Source organism: Condylura cristata, unplaced genomic scaffold, assembly GCF_000260355.1.
Source record: "Condylura cristata isolate star-nosed mole 26May11 unplaced genomic scaffold, ConCri1.0 scaffold00023, whole genome shotgun sequence".
NCBI classification, from domain to species: domain Eukaryota; kingdom Metazoa; phylum Chordata; class Mammalia; order Eulipotyphla; family Talpidae; genus Condylura; species Condylura cristata.
Window position 1 is genome coordinate 35,801,039 of NW_004567124.1, and position 9,622 is coordinate 35,810,660.

Consider the following 9,622-nt stretch of genomic DNA (forward strand, 5'->3'; position numbering starts at 1 on the left):
TTTATTTATTTTTTCTTTTGTCCTGATTCATTACAATCCTGCTATGTGTGAAACCATCGGTATTTTTCTTTTTCTTTCTGGCTTATTTTACTAAGCATGATCTTTTCCAGTTCCATTTATGTTGCCACAAATGGCATGAGTTTATCTTTTTGGTTGCTGAGTAATATTCCACTGTGTATATACACCACATCTTTTTCATCCAGTCATCTATTTTTGGGTATTTGCATTGTTTCTATTGTCTTACCTATTACAGTGTTGGCAATAAACGTACGGGTGCAAGTACTCTTTTGAATTAATGTTTTTGTATCCTTTGTATCCACCTAGGAGTGGAATTGCTAGGTCACATGGTAGTTCTTTCCTGTTTATAATGCGGGCTTGTATTGTTATGTATTTTTCTTCTTACAACTTCCTTTTTTTGCATCCCATATGTTCTGGATGCATATGTCTTTGTTGTCATTTATTTAAAGGTATTTTGAATTTCTTTGTGGGTCTGCTAATCCTATTTGGCTTCTCCAGCCTCCATTCTAAAACTCAAACCTATGAGGCACCTTTCACATCAATTAAGAGCATAAAGCTAGATCACCCTGGGAAGGGTATGTGTCATGTGGTGTGACCGGGAATACCCTGGGGGCTAAGGAAGGATACGGGAATACCCTGGGGGCTGAGGAAGGATACAGGAATGCGGGGGGGGGGGAGGGCTTTGATTGATGTACAGTGAAGGACCCCAAAAGCTTATCAGTGGAATGCCTTATTGATAAGACTGAAATACTGACCAGAAGAGTCAGGGCTGTTCTACACACCAAACTATCAGCAGATGCACAGTTCCACCTTTTGCCCAGCTTCTTTTAATTCTCCCTTTCTTTTTCACTTCTTCACATGATTAATGATGTATGATTAATCTACCAATAAAAAGTCTAGGATCTTGCCTTTTGGCAGCATCCTGTATGTAGCATGCTCCACAACTCCAATTTCTTTGGTCACTGTGGTGTTGCCCGATGCAACATTTCTTCTCTGATTTCTTTATTACCTCAGTAGTCTTTCAGTCATGTGTTGTTAAATTTTTGTGTTTTGGAGGTTTTCCACATGTGGTTGATTTATAGTTTGATTTTACTGGTGAGAGGATATGCGTGGTATGATTTTAATCTTTTTGAATTTGCTAAGACTTGTGTTGTGAGACAATATGTGGTCAAGCTAGTTCTTTTCAGCTTATTGCAGTGCTCTATAAATATCTGATAGGCCCATGTTGTCTGATTCTTTGTTTAAGGATGCATATACATATTTGTATTCTGTCTAGTTGATATATTCATTAGTGAGAATGGAGTGTTGAAGTCTCCTACCACAAATGTATTTTTTCCAGTGTCTGGACACTGTTTCCAGTGTCCAGAGTTAATAGTAATTGTCTACAAAATTTTGGCACTCCTTCATTTGTCAAGTATATATTTGTGACCTCTCTGCCACTTGGGGCCTCTGCACTGATGTATGAATGGCCTCCCTATGCACCTACATATGTGTGAAAGAATTGGATAAAGCACTCCTGCATGACCACCTTAAGACAATGGCCCACATCATGAGGCAGCCGGGGACACCTAGGCAGCTGTTGACTGATTCTGTGGCCATAATCTGAAAAATTATACTAACCTGCACAGGAAGTCCTTCCTGTATACATGGGTGACATGTCTCCTCCTCTTCCCCATGAAGTTGATTCCCCTTTGACTCTCCTGGACACTGCTCCTCCTGCCATTGTCACATACTCAATCATATTTACTTATTACTGCTTATAAATACCTAGAGGCCTGCTCTCTGAGAGCAGAGACTTGTCTTGCTGAGGCATGGCTCATTTGCTCAGCATGTCACTGGGGATATGCCGGTGTGTTTCTGGCCCAACATATATTGATGAGTATTATGTTTTACTGATGTGTTGTTCCTTTAATCATGTTATAGTATCTATTTCTATCTCTTGTAATGCATTTTAACTGGAAATCTGTTTTGTCTGATATAAATATGGCCATTCTTGCCTTTCTTTTAGTTTCTTTCACTCTTAAGATTGTTTTCCAACCCTTTAATCTGTGTTTATATTTACCTTTGGAGCTTAGGTCCATTTCTTGGAAGCAGCAGAAAGTTGGGTTCTGTTTTTTTTTAAATATCTATATCCAAAGGGCAGGTTTATTATAAAATAAAGGGAGGGAAGAATAAAGGATACTTGTCTACACACAAATGGGCAGAAAGAGCTGCACCCAAAAGCAGCTCCCTTTAGCAAGAAGTTAAAAGAGAGGCCTACATAGTCAGAGGTAGGCAGCCTTGGGAGAAGGCTGTCTCTGTTGTCCCTTTGCAAAAGAAAAAGTGAAATGAAGCACCCACATAGTCATAATGGCTGCTGTAAGGTAGAAGGATGGTGAAGAGGAGCACCTGCATAGTCACAGGCAGGCAGAAGGGCTGCCAGGTTGTTTCTTCATCCAACCAGATATTTTGTGTCTTTTAATTTGTGACCAGTCCATTTACATTAGAATGATCACTGGTGTAGGCAAATCTACTGCTGTCATTTTGTTTTTTGCTTTTGTGGTTCTATTTCCTTGTTCAGTTCTTTGGATATGTTCCTTTCTTTGGGTCAGAAACAGTAAATCCTTTCAATATTTCTTGTAGGGGGATGTCTAGTTTCAGTTTCTATATGTCTAAAGGCTTTATTTATTAATTTTTTAAAGATTCATTTCTTTATGTATACAGAACTGCAGTATAAGTCAGAGATGCAGGAGTGGTGAAAGGATTCACCAGAGACAGAGTGGGGAGCAGAAGAGGCAGATTGACAAAGTACACTGTGAGGGGAGTAGCAGGTGAGACCAGAGAGGTCTGTTGCACCATGTTGGTCACTTCTGGGGTGGGGATCGAACTCACATTGAAGTAGCTGTGGCTAGCTTGCAGTGCTGCATCGTAACCCATTGTGCCACCAGGAATGGCCCTGTCTAAAGGCTTTTATGTCTCCCTCATATTCAGACAGTCTTGTAAGGTAGAGTATCCTTGAATGGCAATATTTATCTTGTTTGAAACATGTTACATTATTTCCTTATCTATAGTGTTTCATAAGAGAAGTCTAATATTAGCCTGGTCTCAGTAGCTTTATAGATTCTGCTTTTCACCCTTGCCAGCTTCAATACTCTTTGTTTTGAACTCTTGACAGTCTTACTACTAAATGTTTTTGTGTTTGTCTCATTTTGTGTAAATATCCTGGGATTCTTTTTTCTTGGATTTGTACGTTTATTCTTTTTTCTAGGTACAGGAAGTTTTCCACCATTATTTCTTTATTTTTCATTTTTATTTATATATTTTTACATCATTAGTTTTTGTACAATTTTGATTTCTCCTCTCAAGTGTTGTCCCCTTAAAATTACCACCAAGACACACATGCACCATCTCCATAGACTCTTGTATTCTTCCCTCCATTTTGATCCCTATCCCTCCCTTTCCCTGTTGAATGTCTCCAATTTATAGTTTTCCTGTTTTGTCTATTTTTTTTCTGATCACTTGTATGGTTTCACTGTGTTCCTCCTATAAGTGAAACAATTGATATTTTTCTTTTTCCTTATGATTTTCATTGAGCATAATACCGTCCAGCTCCATCTATGTTAAGAATGGCATAAGTTTATCCTTTTTGATTGATGAGTAGTATTACTTTGTGTATATATAATACATCTTCTTACCCCCAGAATCTGCAATCTCTAAAAGATATTCAGGCATAATTTTCCCAAGTAGATATTCTGTGAGGGCTTGAAGAATAGCGACTGACACTCCCACCAATAGATAATTCGTAAGACAATTTTTAGATTGTCAATCTATAAGCATTAAAGGTACTTCTAAATTTTTGTTGGGTAGTGAGTGAATACTGTGTCTTGCTTCCATTTTTATTTCATCTTTGACTCTTTTAGTAAGAGTAAATATCTTTTCAAGTTTATTAACTACTGGCATCTCTTTGTGAAATGTTTTGACCCTTTTAAAGTTGTTACATATTTTCTTATTAAATTATTAGAACTGTAAGTCCTTATCATAAGATTAATATAGACAATGTATGGCATGTATGTAATCTAAACTTAGTAGGAGGGCCATTTCACAATATATACAGGTATTGAATCATTATGTTATATGCCTGAAACTATGTCATTTATATCTCAACTAGTAAGTCAGAGCTCTTTAGTTTGAAATATTAGCATTTGTCTGTTATAAACATTGAAAGTAATTTTTTAACCTCTTGCTTTTTTTAACTACTGTAGTCTATTACATATTAAAATATTTAATATTCATATTAAAATGTAATGCTTTTTAATTTATGTATTCTGATTTCTTAAGAAAGTTCCTAGCAACTGTCTTACTCTCAGTATCTTGAATGGGGAAAGTTGTAACTTCATATCATAAGTGATAATTCCATTATATTAGGGACTTAGGTCACTTTGTCCCATAGTGAAAATGCTTTCAGGTCATAGTCAAATATCTTGACTATGAGTGAGTTTCCCTCACCCCATTCTTCCTATTATTTCCCTCTTAATTCTTACAGAGGAAATTTTTTGAATGCTCAAGACTTTGCATTGAAAACCTTATAGCAGAAAACTTAGAAGGTATATAAGGCAATATCTGAGTATAACATAATATTGACCAGAAATCATTGAGCAGAAATTATTGGTGGTGCAGTGGGTTAAAGCACTCCAAAGCTAGCCACCACTGCTTCAGCAGGAGTTCAATTCTCAGCCAGGGAAGTGACTGACATGGCATGGCAGACCTCTGCTGTCTTGCCTGCTGCTCCCCTCAGCATTCTACTTCCTCAATCTGCCTGTTCTGCTCCCTGCTCTGTCTCTGGTGAGTCCTCTCACAGCCCCTACACCTCTGGCCTGTGCCCTTGTTCTGTATGCATAAATAAATTAATTAAAAATAAAACCAAACCAACCAAACAAAAAAACCTGAAAATGGAAATACTGTATTCCCAGCATTACCACTCTTGGGCACAGTCACAGAATATGGACCCATCAACACAAAGTCTCATGTGTTCTGCAACATTCAAAGGAGTATCACTTTCAATAGCTAGGATATGGAAGCAGCCTAAATGTCTACCAACAGATAACTGGATCAAGAAGATGTGTATGTATATGCCCTGAAGTGTTATTCTATAACCGTAAGAGTGAATAATGTAGCCATTTCAACAAAATGGAGGGAATTTGTGCAGCAAGGTAAGTCAGGATGACAAAAACACTGGACATTTATATAGCAGATAATGTAAAACATGTTCAAAAGCCAATAAATATTCAGAGAGCTCTGAGGCTAAGAGGGGTTTAGTAAGAAAAGGCACAAGGGGACACAGAGGATGGTGATGGGAAAAAATTAGAAAAGGACCACATGCAACAAATAGATTAAAAAGCTGAATGTGTACTTGTCAATCCTCCCCACTGCCCACCAACAGGAAGGCTGCTCAACTTTAAAGCTATGCAATTTCATACAAAAAGTAAATTCAAATATAGCATGATTTTAAACAACCTATGAAGTGTGAAAGAAGAGAATATTTTATCTTACTGCCTGCAATTATAAGTGGCTCATATAACATTGAAGGAAGAGAAAATGCTATTCTTGTATACTGCAGATTCATGGATCTGCTTTGAATATAAGTTCCCAGTTGAGAGTGCGATTTATTGGCTTCTAACTTATAAATTTTAAGATGAAGTATAAATGCCTTCATTAGGGTTACAGACCAGAATGCTAATGTTAAATGTAAGAATCAAGATTGAGCAATCTAGGCAGAAAGAGGGAAGGGAGGGAAAAGGTGGAAAGTTAGTGGTGCAGTCACTTTACATGATAGGAAGTTCAGTTCATAAATTGACTCGAGTTTATTGATTAAGAAATAGAGATATAAGTATATTATTTCAAATTACAGATGTAGTGAATAGAAAAAATATAATGTAACTTATAAGCCATTCAAATTAAATGGTAGAGTAAATAATGTTAGAGATCTAAAGTATCATCTTTTGCAGCTGGGAGTTAGATGTTGTCTAGAGTACTAAATTTAGAAATAGAGAATATAAACATTTTGAATTATGGTTGTAAACACCAGCAAATAAAAACAAAACCTGTTAAGAGCAGTGGTCCCATTAGTTCCCTTATTTCCCTGATAAGTTCCTAATAGGCCCTTCTCCTATCAAAAACATTGATGTTCTTCATTACCTCTGTTTCACATGGCACATACACACCTGAGCTAGTTTATTTACACCAGTGATTTCCACAACTACATGTGGAATTTGAATCATTTCTCTAGCTTGATTGTTCCCTGGTGCAAAATCTGCATGTCCCTTGGCTAGTGGCATTTGAAGTGTTACACATTCGGTGGATTCATCACTCTATACGTTTGTTTTTTTAATGAAATATAATTTATATACCATAAATTTTACCTATTTCAAGTGTAATTCAATGACATCAAATTTACAGAGTTGTGTAACATCTCTACAATCCAATTGTAGAACACTTTTACCACTCTCAAACGATCCCTTATGCACATATGCTGTCATTGCTAATACCCAGTCCTATTCCCAAACAACCATTAGTTTATTCCTGTCTCTCTTGATTCACCTTTTCTAAAATTCCATATGAATGGAATCATACAACATGACATCTTTCTGATTGGCTTCTTTCACTGGGCATATTTTTGAAGTTCATTTATACTATAATGTGCAAGTACTTTATTCCTTTTTTGTTGCTGAATAATTTTCCATTGTATAGCTATCACAAATTTTGTTTATCCATTCATCATTTACTGCTCATTTGAATTGTTTTTAGTTTGGGCACTGTGAGTTTTAGACATTTCATATAGATCTTTGTGTGGACCTGTGTTTCCATTTTTTTTTTTTTAGACACATTCATGTAAATTTATTTTTAGCTTTTCCAGAAATTATCAAGCTATTTTCCATAGAGATTTTATCACTTTACAGTCCTACCAGCATTGCATAAGGACTCTAGGCTCTCCATATTCTTGCCTATACGTATTATTGTCTAATATTTTTAACACAGCTTCTAGTAGATGTGAATATGCAGTTTCCTAGGGGATACTTGAAAATTAGTGTTGATTTTTCTTTCTTTCATACCCTGCTCACCCATTCTGTGGGTGTACCTATTAAATATGTCTTTACTTCTCCCTCTTCCTTATCCTCATTTTCATTTATTTATTTCTCTGCTATTCTTGATTATCAAAATCTCTATTATCTCTATTTTCCACACTGCCATCAAAATGAATTTTCTAAAATACAGATGTGACCATATCACTCCTTTGCTAAAAACTGAAGTGTCCACCTGGCCTTTAAGATAGTTTGCCATCTGAACTCTACTTATTTTACTTTATTTTTTCTTGTTACTCATTTCCCACCACTCCACTATCCCACAAACATGCTGACATACTCACCACATATCCTGGCCTGCAGGATAAAATTAGCTGAATACGTTGGGATTTTCTTTCTTTGTTACATTGAATGGGCTATTACCTCTGAATGTCTGGAATGTTAATCCATCTGTTTTCAAATTCTTACTCACTTTTCATGGCTCAGAACAAGTAATACTTCCTCTTGGAATGACTTCTTTCATTTACTCTGACACTTAAAACTTGCTTTTATATGAGTTAATGCAGTGGCATGCATTGGTGTTTGTGAGAATATATTAAATTGAATTGTATGAAATTGTCATTTTTGTAATCCTAATTATGCTTTATATGAGCCAGCCTAATTTTTTTTTTAAGATTTATTTGTAAACTGTAGTTTTTCTCTTCTCTTTGTTACACACTAATTAAAGTTCCTTTACATTTAAGGTCTTATACACTAGAGTATGTTTTGTCTTGATGTGACAGATCACATTTAGAGTAGGCAGATTTGGGAATTCTGGAGTGTCCCTCACCCTTCCCTGTAATACTTTGATGTGTCTCTTAGTAAGTACATCTTAAATGGATGAAGTCACAAATTATTATCTCTCATATACAGTGTGTCATCATTTTGATTTTGATAGGCAGTACCATCTCCATAATATAAATAAAAAATTGAAAGTTACTGATTTTTCCATTAAAAAAATTTAAATCCAGATCATTTATACAATATATCCAAATGTATGTACTTATAAAGATAGTAAAAATTGCCTTTGAATGTAATAGTGAGAATTGTCGAAGTTTATTATTTCCATAAAAGAAAAATGTACTAGTTTCAGTGTTGCACATCAATCAAATAACAATGTCTGAATTGTGGTTTTGGAAAAGGTAATTTAACCATCTAAATGCTTGACATACTTTAGATAATTACATGAATGTAGAACCCTGTGCTTTCATTTAAACACAATTATAATGTTAGTCAATATTTTCAAATTATGATTTAAATTGTGATATTAAACGTTTAAAATATTTTAAAATCATCTGTTTTTAAAGCTCATCTTTGCTGAATATATATACATAATCTACAGCTTTTCCATTGTTTTCAGGCAGTTATATTGCCATCAGTACTTGTCATGTTAAGTCACTGTAGTCATTTCAAATTGAATGTGGTGTTGTATGTTCTATTATGACTATTACTTTCTTTGCACTTTATAGACTCAAATTCTTCAAGTCATTTATAGGAGTGTTATGTAATTTATAAGGAAAATTCTTTTTTTTTTTTTTTTAAAGATTTATTTTATTTGTACATACAGAACTGGGGTACAGGCCAGAGGTGCAGGGGCGGTGAGAGGCTTCACCAGAGACAGAGTGGGGAGCAGAACAGGCAGATCGACGAAGTACACTGCTGAGGGGAGCAGCGGGCTGGTCAGGAGAGGTCTGCCACGCCATGTGGTCACCTCCAGGGCAGGCGGGAATCGAACTCATGCAGAAGTGGCTTTAGCTTCTCAGTGCAGTGCTTTAACCCGCTGCGCCACCAGGGAGGGCCAGGAAAATTCTTTTTAAAAAGCCTTGTGGTACACTTATCCCTTAGTTCCACATTAATTTTTTTTTCTCCACAAACTTACACAAGAATTATTCAGACATGCAAAGATTCAATGAATTCATTCTCTTTCATAACTTTGAAGACTGGAAAGTGATTTCAGAGCACAACTTAGTGCAACTCCTTTTCTAAAACACATTCTCCAATTGCAGCTTTGAGCACGTGGACTGAAGGGGCGGCTACCTGGCTGCTGCCTGACCTCTGTGCGCACCCCAGTCTTTGTCTCAGGCTCGCCCACACTGCAGTCCTATGAATCAGACTGTCGACTTGTCATCAAATAGAAGGATCCTATGAATCAGACTGTCGACTTGTCATCAAATAGAAGGAAGGCACAGCTACAGTATTCATAAACTTGAAACACTGCATATCCAACAAAATTTCTTGCTTGTATAACTGTAAGTTGTTTTTTGTTTTTTAACTGAGGTAAGCTCTGTCTATTTGGAGAAAGAAACTCATACAAGCCAGTAATTATTTCAGATTACTCTTTCACTCTCTCATGTCTCTCTCTCTCTCTCTCTCTCTCTCCTCTCTCTTTCTCTCCCTCTCCCCTTTCTTGCCTGATAAGAAAGAGTAGTCTTTGGCTTTGGGAGAAGACCTTGATATTACACCTGTGCTAATAGAAAGTTGCTGATTGAAATTTCTGCTACAAAGTC

At 36.2% G+C, this 9,622-nt stretch overlaps 1 long non-coding RNA gene across 1 annotated transcript in view; it reads left to right on the forward strand.

Annotated features, from left to right (window-relative positions):
* Window positions 1-9,269, forward strand: part of LOC105853988 — a 41,828-nt gene extending 32,559 nt beyond the window's left edge. The window contains exon 3 of the long non-coding RNA XR_001145716.1: window positions 9,122-9,269. This is a non-coding gene — a long non-coding RNA (uncharacterized LOC105853988). The remainder of the gene's footprint in view (window positions 1-9,121) is intronic.
* Window positions 9,270-9,622: the final 353 nt, after the last annotated feature.